Genomic DNA, 26,356 nt, shown 5'->3' with positions numbered 1-26,356 from the left:
CTTAGCTGAGAAGGTGGTTTTTCACATTGCTGTCAAGTAACATCTTGTAAATTCACTGCATTATGTATTGGGGTAAGCCACAAGTCTTTAAACAGAAACAGAGCTTTTGTACTCATTTTTAAGGAGTGCATGTGTGTTTTTAACCAGGGGCACTTTTATTTGGGGACATTCCCCCCCCAAATAATTAAATACATTTTTTAAACCATGAGGGGAAAATGTAATCCAATGCCGAGAAATATATCAAAGAACATAAATATTAGGATGAAACAGTAGGGTCTGTGTTTGACTGAAAGCAGAAATGATGTGAGATGCTTGTGTGGTGGGGGAGAGGCTTACAGGAGGTAATAGTGCTGGCCACTTAGTTTATACAAGCGATTCAGGTTCTGCCACTTCTGCAAATTCACTTCAGTTTTGACTTGTTTTGCTGCAGGGCAGCCCATGAGCTCAGACTGCCATCTTTTTCACATGGATTTTAGTAACTTAGGTAAATGTCAACTTGTCAAGACTCTAGGCCAGTAAATTCACTTTTTGACCTATGCCAGATTTTAATTTCAACACTGCATAACTTTTCTAAAAAGATCCCATTTACTATAAATAGCAATGCAAAAACACCATGATCTTATTAAATAAACATATTTGATTTGTCCAAAAGAGTCATGATTAGAGTTTCTACATTATTAGGTAAGATAGTGAGGTTTATTTAATTTTATTAATAATAATTTGTTTTCATTTCAGTAATGAAATTACTGTTTTCTATTGAAAACTAACATATTTTGGGGAATTAAATACCTCAGCCAATTAGTTTATCAGAAATTCACTGCATTATCTCTCTCTCTCTCTCTCTCTCTCTCTCTCTCTCTCTCTCACACACACACACACACACACGCACACACACGCACACACACACATACACGTATACTGGAACCACTCTCAGGAGGAATGTAACCACCTTGCATTAGAAACAAATTAACCAACTGAACCTGAATGATGAAAAAGGTACTTTATAAGACAAAAGTTCATCCTAATTATGAAACTGGTTTATTCACTTAAAACTTAACAAATTGTACTGTGTTCCTACTAGGTGCAAGACACTGTTCTAGTTGCTTTGACTATATTAGAAAATAAATCAGACAAAGACCCTTGCCTTCATGAAGCTTGTATTTTACTGGAGTGAAATAGATCATAAACAAAAAATATAATAAGTAAAAAAGCTTGAGGAATATTTCTCTGTCCTACTGATCTATTTTTTTCTAAATCTCCACCCCATGGTCCAGTCTCTTCACATCTTATTTTCTTTCCAATTAATACACACCTACCCCCACACCTACACAAATATACTCGAATTAATCTAAGAACTGGAAAGTAATAGTGGTGATAATCTAATACATGTTACTCCTGAGTTGATAGATCCGAACAATAACAGCACTATATGAGGAAGGTTAAAGGTAAGAGAGGGGTTCAAAGATGGTTAAGCAATGAAATGACAGAATTATCTGTCCTTTAAAAATTCTTTAAAATCAAATTATATTTTTCAGAGGAACTAAAATGGGAAACATTCTTTAACAAATTTATTTCAAATTAACAACATCTTAAAAGACATTTGTTAAGTACCCAAGATCAAATCTACATAACCTCATTTAAAGGAGATGAGTGAATTAGAAGTAGTAAGGAAGGATCCCAAAGCATAATTTTAATGAGAAAACTTCTTCCAAATTGAGAGTGACATATTCATGTACCTCTGTGAAAGTTGATAAAAAATCCTAGCATCTGAGGTCAAAGTTTCCCTAATGTATTTGCATCAGAAAAAAGACTCATAATCTGATTCTCCAATAAGAAATGGCAAAATACTTCAAAAATTTCAAAATAAGTTTGTCTTTAATTCAAAATCAATGTGGTCGTCCAATCAGTCCAATTATAGATGAAACTTTGTGATATTTTCCCAAGTTCTATTATGCATAAAACAGTGTGCAGCTATAATTCCAGTTTCACTTTTTGTGCTTTCCATGTAGTTATTTTCTTTAGAGCCTTGAGGTTACATCTCCAAAGACTTGCTATTTTTGTTTTGACCCTCATATATAGAAAGTCAAGAATCTAGCTTGACTTTCAAAAATTGGTTCATGAACAATTTTTTCATATTGGAGAAAGGCTGAAATTGTATGCCCAAGAAACCATACTATATAATGAACTAATGCCAACTTAGTCACAAGTTCTATTATGACAAGATATTAGTGCTGACACAGTACTAACAGTCATTTCTGAGTGGATTTTCATCATTTAAGAAAAATCTTCAAGATTGCTGTTAACAATCTAATTTTAGGAGATGGGAAAAAGTCTCCTGATAATACTATCTCAATATTTTGTTTATCTAGATTTAAGAACGTATATATTACCAGCCCACACCTTTACCTTTTTTGCCTGGTTTTGCTCTGTTCTGGCCCAAATGCAAAACTCATTTTAAAAAGGCAAGGAGGGGCGCCTGGGTGGCTCAGTCAGTTGAGCAGCCGACTTCGGCTCAGGTCACGATCTCGCGGTCCGTGAGTTCGAGCCCCGCGTCGGGCTCTGGGCTGATGGCTCAGAGCCTGGAGCCTGCTTCCGATTCTGTGTCTCCCTCTCTCTCTGCCCCTCCCCCGTTCATGCTCTGTCTCTCTCTGTCTCAAAAATAAATAAAAAACGTTAAAAAAAATTAAAAAAAAAAAAAGGCAAGGAAACCAACCAGCAGTTATCATACCTTGCACACAAGCCAGTTCTGGGTGATTATAAAAATGTTGGGTGAGAGCTAAGCAAGAATCAGATATTTAGACCTGGGAAGAATCCAGGTCATCAGTCCAACCTCCACTAGGTATAAGGAAGAACTGTACTCCCGGAAGTTGATAATTGCCTAAAGTCAGTTGAAAGTAGAGCCAGATCTAGAAACACCCCTTGTCAACTACTAGGTGTGTAAGTTCATTCACTCCATGTCAGTTGCCCATTAAACAGCTCTGTATTTTGTAAAATAGTAATGTTAAGAATGACTGTATCTACCAATTTGTACATCTAAATGTTTTAATATCTGACATAATACTGCATTATATTAATATTATGTTGGGATCAAGAAAATGATAAATTGGATTGCATTTAGAGATGTCATCTAAGATTTATAGGGCTGGAGGTAAGTTTGCATGTAAAATATTTGTACTTTATTCAGCTGTTGTGTCTATGGAATTCCTTTTAAATATTTATGTCTCTAGCATAGGATTTTTTTTTTATTTCCAAAGGTCTGTGGGCCTCAAAGGGATCAATAGGTGAGCTTTAGGGACTCTAAGAAATGCCAAAATTGTTTGCAAGCTTTTTGCATTCTCGAATGTTCCATAGTAAGGAAAAAATGTTAAGAAAAGCTTAAGAGCTACTGCTCTAAGTTAGCGTAAAACAAAACAAAACAAAAAAAATACAAACAAAAAAGCAGGCGGAAAGGGGAACTTGTACGGATAGGGAGAGGACTTTAAAGAATTAGTACTTTCCTCGCTCAAGAAGAAAAAAAAAACCCTCCTGCCAGACTCCATCAGAAAACAGCTTCCACAGTGGTGTGAAGAGACACTTGGTTTTGAGTTAGTTATTGCACTTAGCATTTTGTTTGGTCTTTGAGTATGAAGTTTTTTCATGACATACATAGATTACATCAGGGCTGAATCAGTTCTTTACAGGACAATAAAATGTGTGGGTGATTTTCCCCAGGGTCCTTAGCACTTAGCAGTCAAAAACAATGGCCAGAAATAGTTTGGTTGTAAACAATTAGTTATAATGTAAATGCTATTAGACAAGAAAAATTACACTAAATGTACCCAATTCATTATGAATAGGGAATATGATCTAATAATAGACTCCACTCTACATTTGTCTGTGCCAGAGTGCTGGTGAGTTCCTACCATAGTCTAGCCCATCACTACTTTAGTTTCTGTGTCTGTAAAATGATAATAGTATTACATACATGTATACACATATATAGACATTCACATATCTAGATAATCCAAATTAAAAGCCAAAGAGATTATTGTAAGATTTAGAGATTCTAAAGTTCCTATGGAATAGCAAACGGAATAATGGAATGTGAAAAATATACACTCCCTATCTCACACCACATTCCAGAATAAGTGACAGATGAAATGAAGGGTTACTATAAAGAAATTCTGAATCAAGTTAGAAGAAAATAAAAACTTCACAAACACAAATATAATGGGACAAATATAAAGATATGACCTTGTAAAATTTAACAGTTTCAAGTCAGAAGCCAAAAAAAAACCAAGAAAATATTTTGAACACATATTGCTAATAACAGTTTCATATTCACTGTTACAAAAACCTTTCGGTGTTTTCTTGTTAGAGGACTTACCTCAAAATATTGTGATTCCTGGCTTATATCTATTCCCTTTATCACCTGAAAACTTCTTGAAAAGAGAGATTTATGTTCATCATTTTCCCTAGTGCCTTGACCATATTTGGGGAGCAATAGGCATAGTTTTTGGCTACTAAAAATTATAAGTATACCAGTAGAAAAAAGGACAAATCATAATTTATAAAACAGAAATATATAAGGTTAATAAGCATCTAAAATTTTAACTTCAAAAGTAAAGGAACAAATTTTTAAATGATAGTACTTTTTAGCTCATCAAAGTAGCAAAGATTACAAGTGAAGTTTGGCTCATTTAACAAAACCTGTTTCTCCTAAATTTCTGGTAAGGCTCTCATTGGTGTTTACAGAATTCTTCTGTTGCATACTACAGAAATTAATTATGGCTAACTTAAATAAGATCCACCCCAAAGGAAGGTATTTGGTAGCTTACAGAATCAAAGGAGAGGAAACAGAGTAGCTACAGAAATCACAAGAGAAGGTGATGAAATCTTTGCTAGGTACCATCACTGGGATAAATGAGCATCAGTCCTTTTCTGTCAATGTATCAGTTTGCTCCAGAACCAGATTCCTGGAATGAGAAATATGACCTAGCTTAGGTTTTATGCCTACACTTTAGTCAGTGAATCACTGGGCAGTCCTATCAAGAATACATTCAAAGGAAAATCAAGGCACTCTTACCAGCAGAAGGGAAAAAGGACTCTGGACAGGTAAAACTAAAAACAAAACAAAACAAACAGATTTCCACTGTGTGTATCCAAAGCCTTAAAAATGTTTCCTTTGTTTCAGTAATATCACTTCTAGGAATTAATTCCATGTAATTAATCAGAAATACACAGTTTCATTAAAATGCCATTTGTAGTAGTTTAATAGAAAAAAAGAATCTATTTGGCCAATAATAGAGTGATTCAATTATGGTATATAATCATGATATTGGAAGATTTTGAAAATAAGTTTAGAAAATGTTGATGAAATAAGTGAAAAATACAGAATGTAATATTATGAAGGAAGAACTGACATTTGCATATATAAAAAGGCTTAAATAAGATATGAACATTTGTTTTGGGGGAATACTGGGATTATGGGAATTTTACTTTTAAGTATAGAAAAATATTTTTTGCCAGGAGCAGGCACTGCTTTACTAATCACACAAAAATCTACACTAAAACAAACAAAAGAATAATTAGAGGAATGATAGTGGCTTTGGGCGTCCATACAACTATGTTGGAAGCAAAACATTGGACTGGTATATTTAATTTTGAAAGGAAAGGAGCTAATTGTACAATATTCCTTTTTCCACATTGTTTGTTACTATAAGTGAAATTTGGCTAGGTTTCCTACTTTGATAGTCAGGAGTCATTTTGGACTTTGCTTCTCAAATCTTTATCTCTGTAATAGAATTGAAAATGTATTTGCATTTTACAGGTCAAATGAAAAATTCTTATTGGCATAGTAAGTTAAAAACAGAATAAAAGTGATTACATGTATTGATATGTGTGTGTATCTCATCAGTTATTCTGCTAATCCTCATTAACTTGTGCTTAAATTGAGACAATATGAGCTATTATAGCTTAAGATAAATTATAGGCTGCTCCAGTTATTTATTAAGTACCATGAAAGATTCTGTTAAATATCATTACAATAAGACAGAAAACCATGCTTCCATATATAAATCAGAAAGCAAATATAGCTGAATATTTTGATTTTTTTTTCTTTTTGGTTCATACCTACAGCTCAGAAATAATAAGTGCTGAAGAACAAAGGGGTCTAGATATGGCAGTGGGTGGAATTTTCTTAAAAGCCTAAGTGCATTGTTATTACAATACATTTTGGGATAGTAGTTTACTTTGGCATTATTGGCTGAGCTCTGTACAGAATGACTTTGATGATCTCATGAATTATACTTGAACAAATAATGCAATTATTTGAAAAGAACAGAAGAGGAAGAAGAATTGGTTGATCATTTGTTCCCTCTAATAGTCACTGCCTTGTGGTTCATGGGAATGTGCAATCTGATAGCTAGTTCCATCCCAGCGTATAAGATAGGGCCAATTTTGTTGTTATCTTCTTTTGTTAAATGATATATCTAATTTTTGAATGGATAATATACACATGGTTCAAAAAATACACAGTAAAAATTCTCTTTCTCTCCCATCCTTGCCCTGTACACCCAGTCCTCATCACCCCAAATAGGTAACCACCCTCATTTGTTTCTTAGTATCTTTTCAGAGATTGCCAAGTGCGTGCAAACACTAAACTTTTAAACTTTTTTTTTTTTCTCAATTTTTATACAGATGGTAACATTTTATATACATGCTTTGCTTCCTACTTTTTAAACTCAATAATCTTGGAGGACTGTTGAAGTAGATACGTAGAGTTTCCTCATTCATTCTTTAAACTCTATGGTATTACATTTGTCAAAAGTACTATAATTTATTTATTATTTAACATTTCCCTCCTGATGGAAAAATTTTATTTTCTCAAATGTTTTGGCTAACACAACCATTGCTGTCATGAGTAATCTTGTACACATTATTTCACGGGTATGAGAGTCTATAGGACCTAGAAGTGGAGTCACTGGTTTCAGACATATGTGTGTTTGTTTACTTTGAAAAATGTATGTTTGTTTGTTTTCACATTTAATTATATTGCTTTTCTTGTCTTCAGTTGCATGATTAATAATGCTGAATTAGCCTGAACCAAAGACATCAATTCATAACATTTCCCTAGACACTCCCACCCGGGTTTACACTTCTCTATCAGCATGCTCTGGAGGTATGCAGTTTATCGGGAACTCATCTTGTTTGGTGATCTAGCATGTGCATAACTGTCGTGATCACAAAGAGAGGCCCTTAAAATGGGGAGATTTTGTCAAATTGTTCCTTAATGTCAGGCATTCTCTTTTCCTATCTCTGATCTTCTAGACTAATAAATTATATGAGCAATGTGAGCACTTCCTATTCATCTACTAAATGACAATATTAAAAATAATCATGTCCCATGTTGGCAAGGATGCAGTGAATCTGGTGCTTTCAGAAACTGTTCGTTGCAATTAAAATTGGCACAGCCCTTTTGAAAAGCAATTTGGCAGCATTTAGGGGGGAAAAACTACAAAAATATTCATACTGTCTGATCCATTAATATTCCTTCTGGGATCCTATCCTAAGGAAATAGTACAAAATATGGAAAAGGTCTTATGTTTGAAGATGTTGATAGATATATTATGTAAAATATAAAATCAGAAGCAACACAAATGGCCAATAATACACTTAGGCATGTCCAATTGAGGGTAACATACAGCCATTAAAAGTAGAATTGAGGCTTATAATAAAATAAAAATACATATGCTATCATGTTTCTTGGGGAAAATGGTACAGAATTACGTATGAGTCCTATTATAGCTATATAAAACCTACACATATGGACACTGAAATTATAAATGTGTTATCAAATGGTGGGAAAATAGGTGATTCCTTCCCTATCTTTTCATCCCCAGTTTTCTAGAATATTTTACAACATTTTAAATTAAAAAAAATGAAAAACATAATTAGATTTTCCCTTTTGTCTTTGATATTTTGCACTGAATATAAATCAAAGCTTTTGATGGTTAACTTCTTTGCCACTATTCAGTGATGTGAGATATTTTGTCTTTCTTATATAGGTGAGTTCATCCTAGAGTGTGCAATGCAATGCATGTTGTTTTTAGGAGTGTTCTCTTACTCCTTTCTGTACATCAAAAGACATCTTAATCACTAAACTTCCTTTCAGTCTCATTCCTTGTGATGGATATTTTTTTCTCTTTGGGAGAAAAATTCAAATATTTTGAACAGTCCTGAACTTGCCTATTGCGTGCTTCTTAGACTTAATCTCCTAACATTCTCCCCTCTGCTCACTAAGCTTCTATCATGCTGATCTTTCTCCTTTCAAACATGCTAAGCCAAGTCAGACTATCTCCTAATTCCTTATTAAATTCTACATATTTCATTAAAATATACACAGGGAAAGTTAACAACATAGCAAATATATCTTGCATATAGGCATACCCCATGGAATAGATGGACACTAGATAAGATTGCCCGTGACAGTTGTATATCTTTGAAAAAGAGCAAATCACTAAAATATAATGAGAAAAAATACTTTTTTTTTTTTTAAACTTAGGAGTTAATTTAAGTTGAAATGAAGCAGGAAGGAAAAATGTGAAGTGTGTTTTTCCCCCACTAGCTTTTTGGAAAATGAATGTGGCAGCATTATCTCTCTTTACTGAAGTGCATTTTATATCCTGGACTATCTTGTTATCTTTGCCCAGTTGATTATCACATTATCTTCAAAGTATTAAGCTCACAGTTGATTTCAAGGAGACTGCAAAGAGAAGAGTGTCATATCATGTTTGAAGCACTGTTTTACAGTTCTATCTACTTATATTTCCTGTCAAGTGAACTGATTTTGAATTTCTTCATAACAAAGACATTATTTTCTGAGATGGTGCACCAATGAGTAATGGGATCATTTTGAAGTCACAGTGGAAAGAAGTGCTTTCTAAAGGACTTGCTTTGTACGATGCCCCATCCATGGCCAGCCAGGACTATCATCTGAGACTGGGTCAAATTTTAAAGAATCCATTCTGTTTTGCTTCTAAGTTCTGGAACCTCCCTCTACTGTACACTTCAGCCTTATCACTACCAAGATCATCCCTTTCATTGTCTTTTCCTAGTCAAACTCAGAGATTTCACTCCCAGACAGCTTTAAGGAACTAAGGTTGGCTTTATGAAACATGGAGCCATAAAGCCCCTTGGAAATGTTGGCTTGATACCTTGCTTACAGAGTTCCCAGCAGCCTCCCCAGGTGTGTAAAGAAGGTCACTTCCTGGCATGTGCAGGAACCTCAGGATATCTTGGGGACCTCGTGAAGAGGAATTCACCCAGTTCTACAGGTATTGCAGGTCTGTCTGATGGCAAGTATTTGGCTTGGCTTCTGGCCTGGGGAGACTACTAAAAGTTCAACCTGGAGATTCCTTATAAAAGGTTCTGGCAAAGCAAACTTTAAAAGATCCTCATGATCAATGGCTATTCTTGCTGAGCTTATATAAATAATTAGGCCAGGTTTGTTAAGACTGGACTTGTTCTACAAATGCACTGGTCTCAATTTGGATATCTCTGGAAAGGGGGGATTTTAGAGAGAAAAACTATGTTTCAACAATACACCGTTATGGATGTTAAATTCTAGTTCTGATTGTCTTTAAATGTTTGTTTGCCTAAACTAGACAACTTGAGGTAAACTTCAGAAAAATTGTCACAGTATTTCATGTATACACAATCTTCAGTGCTTGTTATTCTGTGGGGATAGTAATAAGACCCCATGGGCATATGATTAAACAACTGGAAAACGGGATGGATCTCTAAATATGCAAACCACATCCTCCCTAAACCCAATCTGACAATTACCAGAAACCCACCCCTTTTGAAAACTTGGAGGGGGACTTCACAGATACACAACCAGGCAAAGGATTCAGGTACCTCCTTGTAATAATCTGCACATATTCAGGATGGGTGGAAGCCTTCCCGACCAGGACAGAACAAAGTCGTGAGGTGGCCAAAGCTCTTCCATGGGAAATCGTGCCTCAGTTTGGTCTGCCCTTAACCATACACAGTGACAACGGACCTGCATTTGTGGCGGACATTATACAAACCCTAACCAGGTGCCTCAACATTACCTGGAAACTGCAACATGCATCTTAGCCTTCCGAGGGTATCAACCCCTAGAGCTAAAGGGTGATGCCTGCTAAAAAAGATTTTTAAAAAGGCATCAAAGGGGAGAATGTTGGGAAAATAAGTAAAGTTATGCACCACAAGATGGCTGATGGGACTAACTTAAGCTCTAGTTCCTAGCTTAGAGACTTCTTCTGGGTTCATCTTCCTGCCCTGCTTGCCTTGCACGCTAAATTACTACTAATGTGTAATGCGGAAGTAAAAGGCAATAAATTGTCCCCCATGCTTGTGCTCAGGACTCAGGTCTCTGGAAAAGGATCTCCTCTGAGCCCGCCCATGTAAAATAAAACTCCGATCCACCAAGATCTCTGAGTGCCGCTTGGTTTCTCCACCAGCGATCCAGCTATTCCGTAACACCAGCTATTCCAAATTTCCCACCAACGTCCGTTGATAGCTTGAAGTTGTAAGTATCTTTATTAAAAAAGACCTTCAACAGCTTTTCAAGCTCTAAAAACATATTCATTTAAAGTTACATTTATAGATAAATGTCCAGCCCATAATTAGGAGGGAAGACAAGGTGCCTGGGTGGCTCAGTCAGTTAAGCATAGACTCTTGATTTCTGCTCAGGTCATGATCTTATGGTTTGTGAGTTAGAGACCCACATAGGGCTCTGCACTTCTCTCTCCCTCTCTCTCAAAATAAATAAATAAATAAGTAAGTAAATAAATGAGCAAGCTTTTTTTTTTTTTAAAGGAGTAGGGATGGCATAAGAAGGTTTGCAAATAAAGTTAAAATATCATTATAGTAAATAGGACAATAGTTCCTGTCTTGTTGAACTTTTTATTGAGAATAATAGTAACAGTAAATAAAAGGGGAATGTTACTATGTGTTAGAGAATTGCTAATCATTTTACAGGCATGATATGAACTAATACTTAGTGAAACTAAGCCACACCTGGGTGGTTCAGTCAGTTAAGCCTCCAACTTCAGCTCAGGTCATGAGCTCACGGTTTGTGGGTCTGAGCCCCGTCTTGGGCTCTGTGCTGACAGCTCAGAGCCAGGACACTGCTTCTGATTCTGTGTCTCCCTCTCTCTCTGATCCTCCCCTGCTTGTGCTCTGTCTCTCTCTCTCTCTCTCTCTCTCTCTCAAAAATGAACATTAAAAATTTTTTTTAAGAAAACTATTAAAAAATACTTAGCAAAACTATTTAGGAGGCATATGTCATTAACATTTCCATTTTATAAGTTGAAACTGAGAAAAAGATATAGGTTAGGTAATAAGTCTCAAAAATGAGTTTTTGATAGAGCTAAGAGTTCAACATCAGATCCTCAACAAAAAGTGTACGGTTTTTGTTTATTGGCTTTTTATAGACTGATTGAATTTTCATCTTTTCCCCCTCTGCTGAACAAACCCAGTAAAGGAAGTGAAATTTAAAATACACAGGTACCTGGGTGGCTCATTCGGCTACATCTGACTCTTGGTTTTGGCTCAGGTCATGATCTCATGGTATGTGAGTTCAAGCCCCATGCATGGCCCTGCACTGACAGTGTGGAGCCTGCTTGGGATTCTCTCTCCCTCCCTCTCTGCTTCCCCCCTGACCTCAAATAAATTAAAAAAAACTTAGAAAAAATATATACACACATACACATGTACACACATATGCATATATATGTATATATGAATATGTATATGTGTATCTATACCATTAGAAAGGAGATTTCAGGTGAACAGGCACAGTGTAGTCTAATGGAAAAACAACTCCATTTTCCTCTTACCTTGGCTATAATTTCTGTCTTATTCATGTAGTTTACTATGCTGTTTTATTGTTCCATATTTCAGTTTAAAATTGGGAAATGAAATAAGGGATATTTTAAAATCAAATCAGCGGGGCGCCTGGGTGGCTCAGTCAGTTAAGCATCCTATTTTGGGTCAGGTCATAATCTCATGGTTCATGAGTTCCAGCCCCACATTGGGCTCTCTGCTATCTGTGCAGAGCCCAATCTGGATCTCTGTCCCCCTCTCTCTCTGCTCCTCCCCTGATCATGCTCTCTCTCAAAAAATAAACATTTTTAAAATATAAATAAAATAAAATTTGAAAATCCTCCAATAAGTTTCCCTCCAGTTTAAAAATGAAAGTAAGAGATCTGGCTGCTGAGCAAAGCTTTTGGGGGGGGTGGGGGGAGGAGAGAAGGAGAGTGAGGAGTTGAGTGCATTGCTACTATTAGATCTTTTTTAAAGCCTCATTTTAAGGTGATCATTTATTTTCCATTTTTAGTTGGTGATGGGAAAATGACATCCTATACTAAATTTTCCCCTATAACTCAGATAGGATTTGAGAAATACATTATACCATCAGTGGCTTGGCAAATATTTATGATGGCTGATCATCTTCATGTATATTAAATCCTAAAATATACCCCAAAATATCTAAAGCATGATTTCAGTATTCATAAACTCGATGATTAACTCCTGTTTGAACTGAGGGCTTACACCTGAAGCCTTGTTCCTTCGTTCTTTTAGTGTCATATTAATTGTCGTATTTATATCTGTAGCTTTACCAGTTGCAAAAGTAATTTACTCAGCAGGACCTAGCTTAACATCTAAGGGGCCATGAATCACAATCATGATTTTTTTTAAACTAAATACATTAATATTGTATTTCAAGAAACCAACTTCTCATAACTTATGATTGAAGACTATTAAATGTAACCTGGTCTACTTTCTTACACCATACACAAAAATAAACTCAAAATGGATGAAATACTTAAATGCAAGACAGGAAGCCATCAAAATCCTAGAGAGAGAGCAGGCAAGAACCTTTTTGACCTTCACCCCAGCAACTTCTTACTCAACACATCTCCAGAGGCAAGGGAAACAAAAGCAAAAATGAACTATTGGGTTCTCATCAAAATAAAATATTTCTGCACAGCGAAGGAAACAGTCAGCAAAACTAAAAGGCAACCAACAGAATGGGAGAAGATATTTGCAAACAACATATCAGATAAAGGGTTAGTATCCAAAATCTATAAAGAACTTATCAAACTCAACACCCAAAAAATGAATAATACAGTGAAGAAATGGGCAAAAGACATGAATAGACACTTCTCCAAAGAAGACATCTACATGGCTAACAGACACATGAAAAAATGCTCAACATCACTCATCATCAGGGAAATACAAATCAAAAGCACAACGAGATACCACCTCACACCTGTCAGAATGGCTAGCATTAACAACTCAGGCAGCAACAGATGTTGGCGAGGATGCAGAGAAAGAGGATTTCTTTTGCCCTGCTGGTGGGAATGTAAACTGGTGCAGCCACTCTGGAAAACAATATGGAGGCTCCTCAAAAAATTAAAAATAGAGCTACCCTATGACCCAGCAATTACACTACTAGGTATTTTTCCAAGGGATACAGGTGTGCTGTTTTGAAGGGGCACATGCACCCCAGTTTTTATAGCAGCACTAGTGACAATAGCCAAAGTATGGAAAGAGCCCAAATGTCTACTGACGGATGAATGGATAAAGAAGATGTGGTGTATATATAATGGAGTATTACTTGACAATCAAAAAGAATGAAATCTTGCCATTTGCAGCTACATGGATGGAACTGTAGGGTATTATGCTAAGAAAAATTAGAGAAAGACAAATATATGACTTCACTCATATGAGGACTTCAATATACAAAACAGATGAACATAAGGGAAGGGAAGAAAAATAATTTAAAAACAGGGAGGGGGACAAAACATAAAAGACTCTCAAATATAGAGAACAAACAGAGGGGTGCTGGAGGGGTTGTGGGAAGGGGGATGGTGTGAATGGGTAAAGGGCATTAAGGAATCTACTCCTGAAATCATTGTTGCACCATATGCTAACTAACTGGGATGTGAATTAATAAATAAATTTTAAAAAATGTAACCTGGTCTATATTTGATCCTAGATGCTCCAGAATAGGAAGGTTAGATTCAGCATTAATCATTATTACTCACTTTTTCTTTCCTCTCATTTGCTTTGCTTTCTTTCTGGTTGCTTCTTATACATCCAGTGCTAGCTCAAAACTAAGTTAATGTACTATAGGATCCCCCCAAAATAGCAAGAGTTCAGAATTTCTGAGAATGAAGAAATAGATAATATATGAACACAGGAAAGATGAAAATTTAGAGTTTATGTATCTTAGAATTATATACCCACTTCTTTAGTATTACTTTGTATTCCTGAACCACTTTTTATGTGTGGCAGAATTAGTGTATGTTGTACACACAAGTAAATGTCCTAGTGGAGTTACATTGACTTCCTCTTAAAAATTATGTAGACTGTTTTTTAATCTCAGTCATCTAAATGAGTTAGAAAATATTCAACATCTATATTCTCTTATGCCTTTCAAATCACATTATAATTCCAAGAGCCCAATTCATTAACAATGAAGAGTGAAAAGATAAAAAATGACTTGTAAAAAAATTTAAGTTGATGATTTTGAAAAATTTAATTTGGAAAATGCATATATATCTAAGTTAATATTGTATTTTCACTTTCATTTTTGAAATAGGTGTGCCATAAATAGAAAAAAGTATCTAGATACTTTTTCTGTTTATAAGTTTTATTAAAATTTTGTTTTTCAGCAAATGCTGAAGTGTTCAAAACCAGCAGGAACTGCAGTTCAAATAAACTAATAATAAATGGGTTAATGAATATTTGGATATCATATGTATGCAATAAGTGTTAGTTTTAACAGGAATGTCAAATACATACCACATATTCTTGTACAAGAATATGTACAAGATTTTCTATGTAGACATCAAAAGCAAACTGTTTTAGCAATGTGCAGCATTGTTTATGATTTAATTTTTTTCAATGGGATGCATTATTTTCACTGAACAACTTCTATTTGCACTGGTGAACCAGTATCTTCCTTGTAGAGTGTGTGTGTGTGTGTGTGTGTGTATGTGTGTGTGTCTTTGGCCTAGGTTAAAAGAAAATAATTTAAAAATATTTAACCTCAATTATAGTTACGTATTCAACTATAGTTTATTTAGTCCCTATTATGTGCCAGGTACTGTTCTACTGAGTGAGAATGCAGCAGTGTATAAACAAAGCCTCTCTCCTCATGGGATTTTCTTTTTAGTTGGGGTGGGGAGTCATAGGACAGGGAGAGGGGACAGGACAGGGCAGGAGGAGAGAAGCAACAATCATATAAGGAATATAATGACACATCAGGTAGTGTGCTATGAATAAAAACAAAAGCAGAGGAAGGGCATAGAGACTTTTGGAAGAATGAGCTATAGCTTTTAGGTAGGGTGGGTAAGAAAGGTTTTTCAGAAGATTGGATGTTGAGCAGAGACCTGAATTAAAAGTAGGACCATGCCATGTTGTGTCTGGTGAAGAATCCTGCAGGCAGAGGGGCTTGAAAAGGAATGAGCCTGGTAGATCAGAGACACTTTGGTCAACTTAGTGCTACTGGAAGGAATGAGTAAGGAAGAATGGTAGGAGGTGAGATTGGAGAGGTAGGCAGAGCTGGAGAATGAGCCCTTTGTAAGCTATGGAAAGGATTATGGAGTTTGACATGTGAACAGTAAGAGAGTTTTGACTGGGAAGATGGGTTGATAGGTTTCTGGCTGCCAGGTGTAGAATTGACAATAGGGGGAAAAAGCCTGGTAGGGAAACCATAGAGAGGCTATTTCAGAGACCCACGAGGCAGATAATTGTAGCCTTGGAAACATGGGCTAGAAACGCCTCAGCTGTGTTCAAGCACTTCTGAAAATGAACTTTCTTGTTTGCTAATGTCTCACTTTTTATTCTGCGTGTTACATAAGAATAATGACAAAAACCAAGGTGCTGTGGACTCAGTGGGGAACAGTATTGTACACTTACCATGTATGTGCATTTTATTTTTCCTAAGGCAGCTTATCAATAATAAAAACACTAAAGGATTTAGGTATGTGAAAATTAAATATGCTGTTAGCATTTCCACCCTTTCTTCTCTTTAGATTTAATTTCTACTCTACAGTATACCATTTTATATGCCTTCTTCTCTTCCTTTGGCTCACTGATCTGCAAGTTCAGAGTGGAGACCTACTCTGTGCTTACATACAGAATTGAATTGTGTACATAGATTTTATCCTTATTTTTTTAAATGTTTATTTTGATAGAGAGAGAGAGAGTATGAGTGGGGGAGGGAACAGAGGGAAAGAATCCCAGGTAGGCTCCATGCCATCAGCTGTCAGCGTAGAGCCTGAATGTGGGGCTTAACGTCATGACTGTAAGATCAGGCAGGACCCAAGCTGATGTCAAAAGCTGTAGGCTCACCTGACTGAGCCACCCAGGCACCCAGGGATTTTAAAACTTTCTAATCAGTCTGGACTCTAAGTTGCAAGACAGAATTCCAATTCAAAATAACTTAGAAGAATTTCTTGGCTTCTTTAACTGAGTGACCCAAGGAATAAATTCAGTTGTATCAGGATTAAGGTTTCAGCCAAGGATACGAAGGTATTCTATAACCCTACATCTTTGTATTATGGCTAACATCTGTGTAGTTTGATTCTCAGGCAGTTTCTCTCTCTTTCTGATACCTCACACTCCCACCTCCTCACACCACAACTGGCACTTTCCAAATTAAAGATGCCAGAAAAGGAGCGAGTCTCTTTTCCTCATAACTCTAGCAAAGGTCACAATTTGGGTCATGTGACTGAATTAATGTGATCAGAAGAGAGTGCTGCCTCACATTTGTTCTCTGGAACTACATATAAGGGCTGATCATGACCCTAACCAAAGTTGTTGAGGATACAAAAAGAAATTATATCCACTTCTTTTGAATCCCTCTATGGAGGGGGACTTACTGCAAATGAACTTCAGCTTTCTGGATTTCTTGGAAGCTACCACTCTGAATTTTTGGGTTACTTTTTGTGAGAAGAAGTGTTTAGAGTCCAAGTTAACAGAACAAACTTCATTATCATTTGGATGAATGGAAAAATTGCCCAATGGCCGTTAGATAACAATGGGCAGATCATTTTCTGTTAAACATAGCTTTCAACGATGATACACACATTAATTTGAACCACCCTTTCCATCACCAACACAAATTGCATGAAATTTGAAAGAAAATGAAAACATTCTTAAAAATAACAATGGGTTATAGTGCTGAAATCTGGGAGAGGACAACTATGTGTCTACCATTTGAGTATATTTTTATCATCAAAAGAAAAATGTCTGAGAGACTGAGTTGCAATTTCAGTGATCTTGTGGGTCTGGGTAGAATCCAAGAACCTCCACAGGGAGATTCACTAGCTAATCATCCTCCCCTTGGGACTGAACTTATAAAAATCTGAACTTTAGGAATAAGTTTTTTTGGAAGCAAACTTGTCTTTGCATCAGTTGCAACCCACCTGCACATTATATGGGTGGCCTGGAAAACCACAAACCTTGAAATCAGATTAAGGTGGTTCAAGCTGGCTAGCATCTTGATTGTCTGTCAGAAGAAAATGAAAATCCTCTCTGAGGGAAATATCATCTTAGGCTTAAAATGTTTTAGTGAATAATTTTCACATATGATATTCAGTATACATTCTAATCAGATACACATTGACCAAGTCATCAAAATTGGCATTGTCAATGCAGGGCCAATGGTCAGCATGTACCTCCTGATATAATGTGTTGAGAGGGAGAAAATATCATTTATGTAGTATTATGGTTCAGAATGTATAACTTACATCATTGGGAAACAACAGATAAAGCTTAATGAGGTCATTCTATTTAAAAGAGGGAGAGCCAGACTGTTGCTCAAATATATCAGTGTCATAAAAGACAAAAGATGTGGAAATGTTCTGAATTAAAGGAGATTAAGGAGTCATGACAACTAAAAACTATACATGGAAAAGATAAAAGAGAAACAAATGAGGCAGCTCAAAGTTATGACTCTCTATGGCTTGTAGGTCTCTCATACATTTTTGTAAAACGTATATCAGAACTTCTGAATTGTTACCTATGCAAAGGTGACATAGCAGAATTGATAAAGAATCATACTGAAATTATGAATTGAAAATACAGTAACTGAAACTGAGAATTTGCTCAACTGGATATAAAAGAAGAGGGACTTACCAAGTTGAAAGTTAAGGCAGTAGAAGCAATCATCATTGTCAGATGAAGGTAAAGAAAGGAGGGTAAGAGAACAGTGGGAGGGCCTTCCAAATTTTTAATGGAGCTTAGAAGGAAAGAAAAGAAGGAAGCAGAAGCAATATTTGATGATATGCCTGAAAAATTTCCAGAACTGACTAAAAATTTTAGTCCAAAGATTTAAGGAGTCCAAAGAGTCCCAAGTAATTAAAAAAAATAGATCATGCTTAGACACATCACAAAAAAATTATAAAACCAGTAGTACAAGAGGAAAAACACAGCTTTCCTTCATAAATTAGATTAGAACATCTACAACACCAGTGGAGGAAGCCAGAAAATAGTGAAATATTATAGTCAGTATAATGAATGAAAATAACCGCTTATCTATAAATTTATGCTCAATGGAAATATTGTTAAAACAACAGAACATAATAAAATGGAAAAAAGAAAAGAAAAAAATCGCCAAACAAAACCTGACTTCATCACCAGCAAACAACTGAAAAAGTTACTTTGTGTATGAAAAAAAATGATCCCACAGGTACAGGAAACAATAAAGACCAAAAAAGGATGAAAAGTGTGTACATAAATTTAAATGAAATTTGGCATTATAAAACAATAATGAAGTTGAATAAATTGAATTGAGAGAATTACAATACACACCAAAAAATTATCTGAGTCAAGGGGAAATTAAGTGGAGTTAAATTGGCCTTTTTGTTCCTTGAACTGTCTGAAGAAGGACATACGACTTTGATACGTTGAGGATGTGTGCTATAATTTCTAGCATAAATCTGGGAGAATAAAAATTGCATAATACTGGAGGAAAAATGAAATGCTAACTAAACATTCACTCTAAAAGGAGACCAAAAAATAAAAATGGCAAATAATTATAGTACAATCAGAATAAATAGAAAAGATAAGATGGTCAAGTCATAACAGTATTTTGGTAATAACATAAACTGTAAATTGATTAAATGATGTCAGTCTCAAAGTTTTTTGGACTGTGTTAAAAAATGTAACAATGTAGAATTTACAAAGGAATATCTTCCCCCCCCCAAATATTCTTTTTTTGAAAGAGAAAGTTACCACTACTCACTGATTCATGTGCAGATATTGATGGCTTTTTTTAGGATAGCACATCAATTTAGGCATAGCTAATTATAAGAATTACACATCTATCCATCTGAAAGAAATATCACACCAGTATTAATATTTAAAAATTATTTGTGATATAATCATGAGGAAAATGCAAATCAAAACCACAATGAAATAATACCACGCACTTGTTAGAATAGCTGTCATCAAAAAGATAAGAATCACAACTGTTGGTGAGGATTTGGAGAAAAAGGAACCCTTGTGGACTGTTGATGGGAATGTAAATTGGTATAGCCACTATGGGAAACAGTATGGTGGTTCTCCAAAAGATTAAAAATAGAACTATACTATAATCCAGCAATCCCACTTCTGGGGATATAGCTGAAGGAAATGGGAACATGGCATCAAAGAGACGTCTGCACTCCCATGTTCATTCCAGCACTATTTAAAATAACCAAAACATGGGAACAATGTAAGTGTCCATAAATACGTGAACGGATAAAGGAAATGTGTCTATTATCTATCTATCTATCTATCTATCTATCTATCTATCTATGTATTTATCTATCGACACAGGTCTACTATCAGGCCATGAAAAAGGAGGAAATCCTGCCTTTTGCAACAACATGGATGGACCTTGAGGGCATTATGCTGAGTGAAATAAGGTAGAGAAAGACAAATGCTATGTGATATTACTTACATGTGGATTCTATAAAGCTGAACTCATAAAAACAGGAAGTAGAATGGTGGTTGCCAGTGGCCGGGATGTTGGTCAAAGGTATAAATTTCCTATTATAAGATGACTAAATTCTGGGGATATATGTACCTACTCTACTTAATAATACCATATTATATACTTGAAAGATACTAAGAGATTAGATCTTACATGTTCTCACCCCCTCCAAAGTGATCATGTAAGGTGATAAAAGTGTTAACTTATTGTGGTAACTGTATTTTGCAATATGCACATATATCAAATCAACATGTTGTACCTTGAATTTATACAAGGGTATATGTCAATTATACTTCAATAAAACTGGAAAAATTCTTTGTGATAAAACATAAGATTTCATTCATATATACTATGCATACATAAGTTAGTTTAAAAGTACTACAAAGAACAGATATAGAAATGTACCATTAGACTATTACTATAGTTCAATTGTAGTTTTATTCCATTTGTCTGGCATATAGACAGATAGACAAATAGAATTTGTCTTTCTCACTCCCTCAAAGTATACTCAATGATGTGAAGCAATGTCTCAACATGATGATCTGGTAGAGTACTTTACTTGCTAAATGCTGCAACATTTTGGATTTATTGTGTCCTTGATTTTCCTTCTCATTCATGAAAAAAGCCAGTATAGCATCACTTTTGCCATTTCCTATGTAGATCTCACTAAACTAACTCTCCCTCATGATAACTTGCTATATATTTTTGTCTGCGTATTCTCTGCTTCTTATAGAGAAAGGCATAGGGCATATTTTGAAGTCCATATCTCAATTTCCACACCATCTTTCAGTAAATTACCCAGTGTGATTTAAATAATCTTACAAGGACAGACTGTCCTTGGCTATGATCAACATGTTAAATGATTTAATGTAATAATTTTAATTTAAACATAAATTGATGTCTGTATATGGAAAGATTAAGGATATTTTTAGAGTCTCAATCCAGGCTGGATCTCCCAATCCAAAAGGACTCTAAGAACTCTGGTCCTCTGATAACTCTAATTAAGATGTCAGATAAAGTACCCCTCCAATGCTAAGTATTCAGTTTGTTGCTTTTTTTAACTTTTTAAATTTTAATTTAATTTAATTTTATATTTTTGCCCTGGTTAAGGCAGGGAGAGATACAATTATTTGTTTACTCCAGCATTTGGATGCTGTCATATAGAATTTCTTGATTTGGGATTTTCTTCTTTCTTTTCTTTTCTTTTCTTTCTTTCTTTCTTTTTTCTTTCTTTTTTATATTTTGCATTTTTTTCTAATTTATTTATTGTCAACTTAGCCAACATAGCTTTAGGAGTAGACTGCCATGATTCATCACTTACATACAATACCTAGTGCTCATCCCAACAAGTGCTCTCCTTAGTGCCCATCACCTGTATTCCCCATCCCCCAACCCCCTGCCCCCATCAACCCTCAATTTGTTCTTTGTTTTTAAGAATCTCTTATGGTTCGCCTCCCTCTCTGTTTGTATCTTATTTTTCCTTCCCTTCCTGTATGGTCATCTGTTTAGTTTCTCAGATTTGGGACTTTCTGTGAAAGGTGGTGTCCACTCTTATTTCCCTCAGTTTTTGAGAAAATAATTCATTTGTTGATAATTGTTATGTGACAATTGAAATAATTGTGTATTTGATAGATACACAAAAAGTTAATATACTTAACAAAAAATATTCTTCTTTTTCAGGCTTGTCAAAGCCCAGGTTACTTGTAGTCCCTGAGATTTTCTTTGTCCATGCTTTCCTTTGATGAAATAAAAGTGCCCTTCTATCTTTTGATTACATATCTGAAGTTCTGAAGTATGCAGAGTATCTCTTATGCTGCACCCACTAAAAATAGTGTGGCTTTGTCATTAGGTTAAAATCCTCAGTAAGATCATATCCTATTATGAGCATCGCTGGTTGGGAGATTGGAGGGTCCTAATCTTTCACAAAAAAATTGTTAACAATATTAGCCTGATGTGCTTTTGAACTGAGCTTAGCAGTGAGTATTTAAAATACTTCCTATTTAATAAGTATAAATGCTGCTTGGCATTTATACTTGGCATTGCTTGGCATTGGTTGTCATATTTAAAATGTGGAAGAGAAAAAAAAATTTAAGAAGAAGTTTTGGAAAAATTGGTCTAGATGCTGAAGAATCTAAGAGTCCTTTGGGAAGGGGAAAGAAAATTGTTTAAATGATGTCTTTGCCCTAATAATTTAACCTGGCTTCCTACCAGCACCAGACTCAAGTCTGTCACTGTGACTAACATATACAATTTTACTTTCACTTGTATGAACCTTACAAGCTAATTGGTATGTTGTCAGTGTGTTCTTTAACAAGTGTCCCTCTGGTCATATATGTTCACTAGCTCTTCTAGTAAGGACACAGTTTGTGCCAGGAGTTGATGTATCATTTGTGGTTTTATCAAATTAATTGTGTAGAATCAAACTATAGATTTTTTTTTGTTTTAAAAATATTCAGAACTCCTAATAGGGATTTATTTATCATTTTAAATTGTCATTTTTATTTTATTTTTTATTGAGGTATACTTGACATACACATTGTCATTTTTATTAAAAATACCTGTTTTGTCTTGGCTTGCCTGCAAATATGACACATTTTTATATGGACACATTTTTTTTTTTTCTGAGTGTGATAACACTGTTAACTTAGGCTGCTGAAATGTTTTGGTGCATTTATATGGATTAAAATAATGCTTCTATTTTATATTTTAAAACCCTTCAAGATTTGGGACCTTCTTTTTCTCATAAATAAAGGTTATAAGAGATGTTTTGCATAAATTATACGGATATATCATCTTATAATAAAACTTCTTTAAATTTACATAAATGAGTTGTTACATATTGACTATTTCTTTAAAAAATTTTTTTTTCTTAATGTTTTTATTTATTTTTGAGACAGAGAGAGACAGAGCATGAGCAGGGAAGGGGCAGAGAGAGAGGGAGACACAGAATCGGAAGCAGGCTCCAGGCTCTGAGCCATCAGCACAGAGCTCGATATGGGGCTCGAACTCATGGACTGTGAGATCATGACCTGAGCCGAAGTCGGACGCTCAACTGACTGAGCCACCCAGGCACCCCTTGACTATCTATTTCTAATTAGAGAACTGTTTCATGATTCAGTTCAATGTGTCCATTAGATTGCAAAGTATCTCCAGAACAGGAATACTTACTAAATTCTCTCTCTTCAACATTATTAAAATAAATCATGCATATTTAGTAAGAACTCTGTTAAAGTGGTGTTAGTGATATATATCCATTGAGTCTTGAGACTTAATTGAAATATTAACCTTTTAAAAATGGAGAGCTTGTTCTACATAATAAAATATGAGCTGCAGAATAATAAACCATGCTTTTTGCTGCATGTCAACTCATGTTTAAAGTCTCTTTAATATAGTGACTAAGTATAAATCTACCTACTATGAAGAGGATCCTAGAATAGTTGCTAACCCAGATACAAAATGAAGTGAGGATTTTTTAATACAGACTTGTTATGTTCTGTTACATGTCAACGAGAAACACTGGGCTTTTTCAGTCATAGATGGGATTCTTTGAGAGTGTATTACCCCGTGGCCTATGGCATAATATTTGGTTTTCTGTAACAGAGGTAGAGTGAACAATAGTAGCTACCTTCATCATCCCCTACATTCTGGTCCCTTTTTTTTTTTTTTTTTTTTTTTTTTGGTGGGCGGTTGGCGGGGTGTGGTGGCTGGCAGGGAGATCTTCAATAATCACTGAATTTTCTATCTAAAAAATGGAAAGAAACAGCACTTTACCTCAGAAAAGTTTTATAAGGATAAAAGGAGATACTTGTATCTTGAAAGTGCAGACTAACATAATACTTTATAATTGCCATGAAATTTAAAATGTCTTTCTCCCCCCCCCCCCACCATCCTTCCATTGCCAAACATAATCCCATTTTAGCTCAGTGAGTTGAGCAGAATTAACTCCTTGCAGACTTGACTTCACAGCCTTTCTATTTACTTCCAAAGTTTATGATGAGAGAAGATATTTTAAAAATGTAATGATAGTTTTATTTCCATATGGTAAGGAAAAGGTTTCACTTGGCTTGATAAATGAGAGGGTATGTTTTGAAGCATTTCTATGTACTGTATCATATTTACTAATCTATTTTTTACCTATTAATAAACCACAAGTGTTTTTCAGTACCTAGTCCATAATTCCTAATAGGATGAGAATAAATATACTACAATTGACCAGGATTTTCTTTCTCATGTAACCAGGCCTTGAAAATAAAACAAACAAACAAATCCTGAATTTCTAGTACAGTTGTGCTTTTACCAAGAATGTGAGAACTGATAGAGATGGAAGGGAGGGTGGGAGAGCTAGGGTATTTAGCGCAAAAGACTCTATACCAGCTCTTTAGAATTTTTCTCTTTCTGGGAGGAAATGGTAAGGAATGCTTTATGCACACCTAAGTGTGAAAATGTATAACAATAGCAAAAACTAAGTGGGGATGGGTATTAGATGTGCAAAAACTTTTGCCACGGAATTCTTGCATAACACAATGCTTTCTGGCCCATCATAGGCAATTGGAAAACAATTATCACATAAACAGCCATCTTGCTAAATCCTTTAAAATATGACTTAAAATATTTTGACATCACACTTGCTATGTAAAGAAGAGTGGTATCTGCCCTTTATTTGATTTCTGCCCATAAGTCACTCAGCATTGGCCATACTGGCACATGCCATTGCTGCAAGTCTTATCACTCTCCACCTGAGGGCTTTCAGACCCCTTGCAGGGCAGACTGAGCATGCCCAGAGGTTACTGTACTCAGGAACATCTCAGTGAATAACATATTGAAGTCGGAGGTAAGTTCACAGCTTCCTGTTTCCGAGGTAGGATAAGTCTGAGGTATATTCTATGCTGTCTCCTAGCATTCCCTAGCAAGACAGTTGCCTAAAGCAGTAACCTACTCCCCTATATATCCTTTATTGACTCCCCTCCCCCATCTTTATCTCACTTTGGCACTCCCTTATTAGTGCTTTCTGACATCAGCTCCCAAATACACTACTACTGCTCAAACTCTCCTCACAGGTCTAATTCCGGGGGAATCCAAACTAACAGAAGTACCTTCTGCAAAATTCTGTAGACACGAACAAGGGAAAATTTATAGCACAGGTACTGAAGGGATATACTAGTCAAGTTTTTTGTTTATTTGGTTGTTCTACCAATTCCTAGTTTACATCATTCCTCTGAGACTTGGTGATATAACTATTCCATTTCCCCAGGCCACTGAGGATTGACTGTGGAGGATGTCTTAGGATGAGAGGAATAAACAAAGAGATCAGTCCTAATTATTTCACTGTGAAGCAATATAAGCATTTAGAGGGCTTCATAAATAATGTGTTTGTGTCAGAGGATAGACTGAAACATGTGGGCTATTCCAGCATTGATCAAAACATAAATGAACATTGCAGACATGTTAGAGAGTCTGGGTAATCAGCTCAGCTACCTGGGATAGCAGTTGAACAGACAAATGAGTTGGCAAATTCAGCTTTAGAGGGAAGCATTTGCTAATAGAACTCAGCCTACCTCCAGTGCCTGGACATTATGGAGAAGAAAAAGCTAGGGTGCTTTAACTCTTCTAATACAGTACAGTCACAATGTTGCTGGGGGTGACTTGAAGACACATTTAAAAGTATGTAAGCCTCCTGAGCACTCTGACCAAGATGATCTGGTGTACTCTATGAAACCATAAAAAAGAAACCTACCCTCTTATTTGAATTTCCAAAAGAAAGCATTATGTTCTCCTTGAGGAACATCACCACAATTTGGGGTGGATATAGATTTCATACTTACAATCCAGCATATTAACAAATTCCCTTAAAAAATCAAAAATCAGATAATTAAGAATAATGTTTGTCACAGCAATTATAGTAAAATAAATCAATACATCTTATGATTTTAATGCAAATGGTTGCTGCTGCTTGTGTATAAGAACGATAGGATTTTTTTCTAAACAAATTGCAGAATTTAAATTCTGAGATTATTTCACTTAAAAATGGGAAACCTTTCAGAATTTCTGGAAGATGAGTTTTCACCTTGCGAATTAGACTCCATTCCAACGTGAAAACCTAAATCCATCATTAGAAGCTGAATGAAACTTGATAAAATGTTGCAAATATACTCAAAATCAGTTTAGTTATATTTAATACTAAAATTATTATCCTGTATGTTTCTTTTGTGATTTTAATATTCTGATGTTTACATTTAAAAAATCCTGCTAAAACCCAAATAATAGCAGACATTTGCCCAAGCAAATCTACATACAAAATAGATTTCCTGATTACTTGTGTTATGGGACCCGTGAGTG

The sequence above is a fragment of the Panthera uncia genome, assembly GCF_023721935.1.
Source record: "Panthera uncia isolate 11264 chromosome C1 unlocalized genomic scaffold, Puncia_PCG_1.0 HiC_scaffold_3, whole genome shotgun sequence".
NCBI classification, from domain to species: Eukaryota; Metazoa; Chordata; class Mammalia; order Carnivora; family Felidae; genus Panthera; species Panthera uncia.
This window is presented reverse-complemented; position numbering follows the sequence as displayed.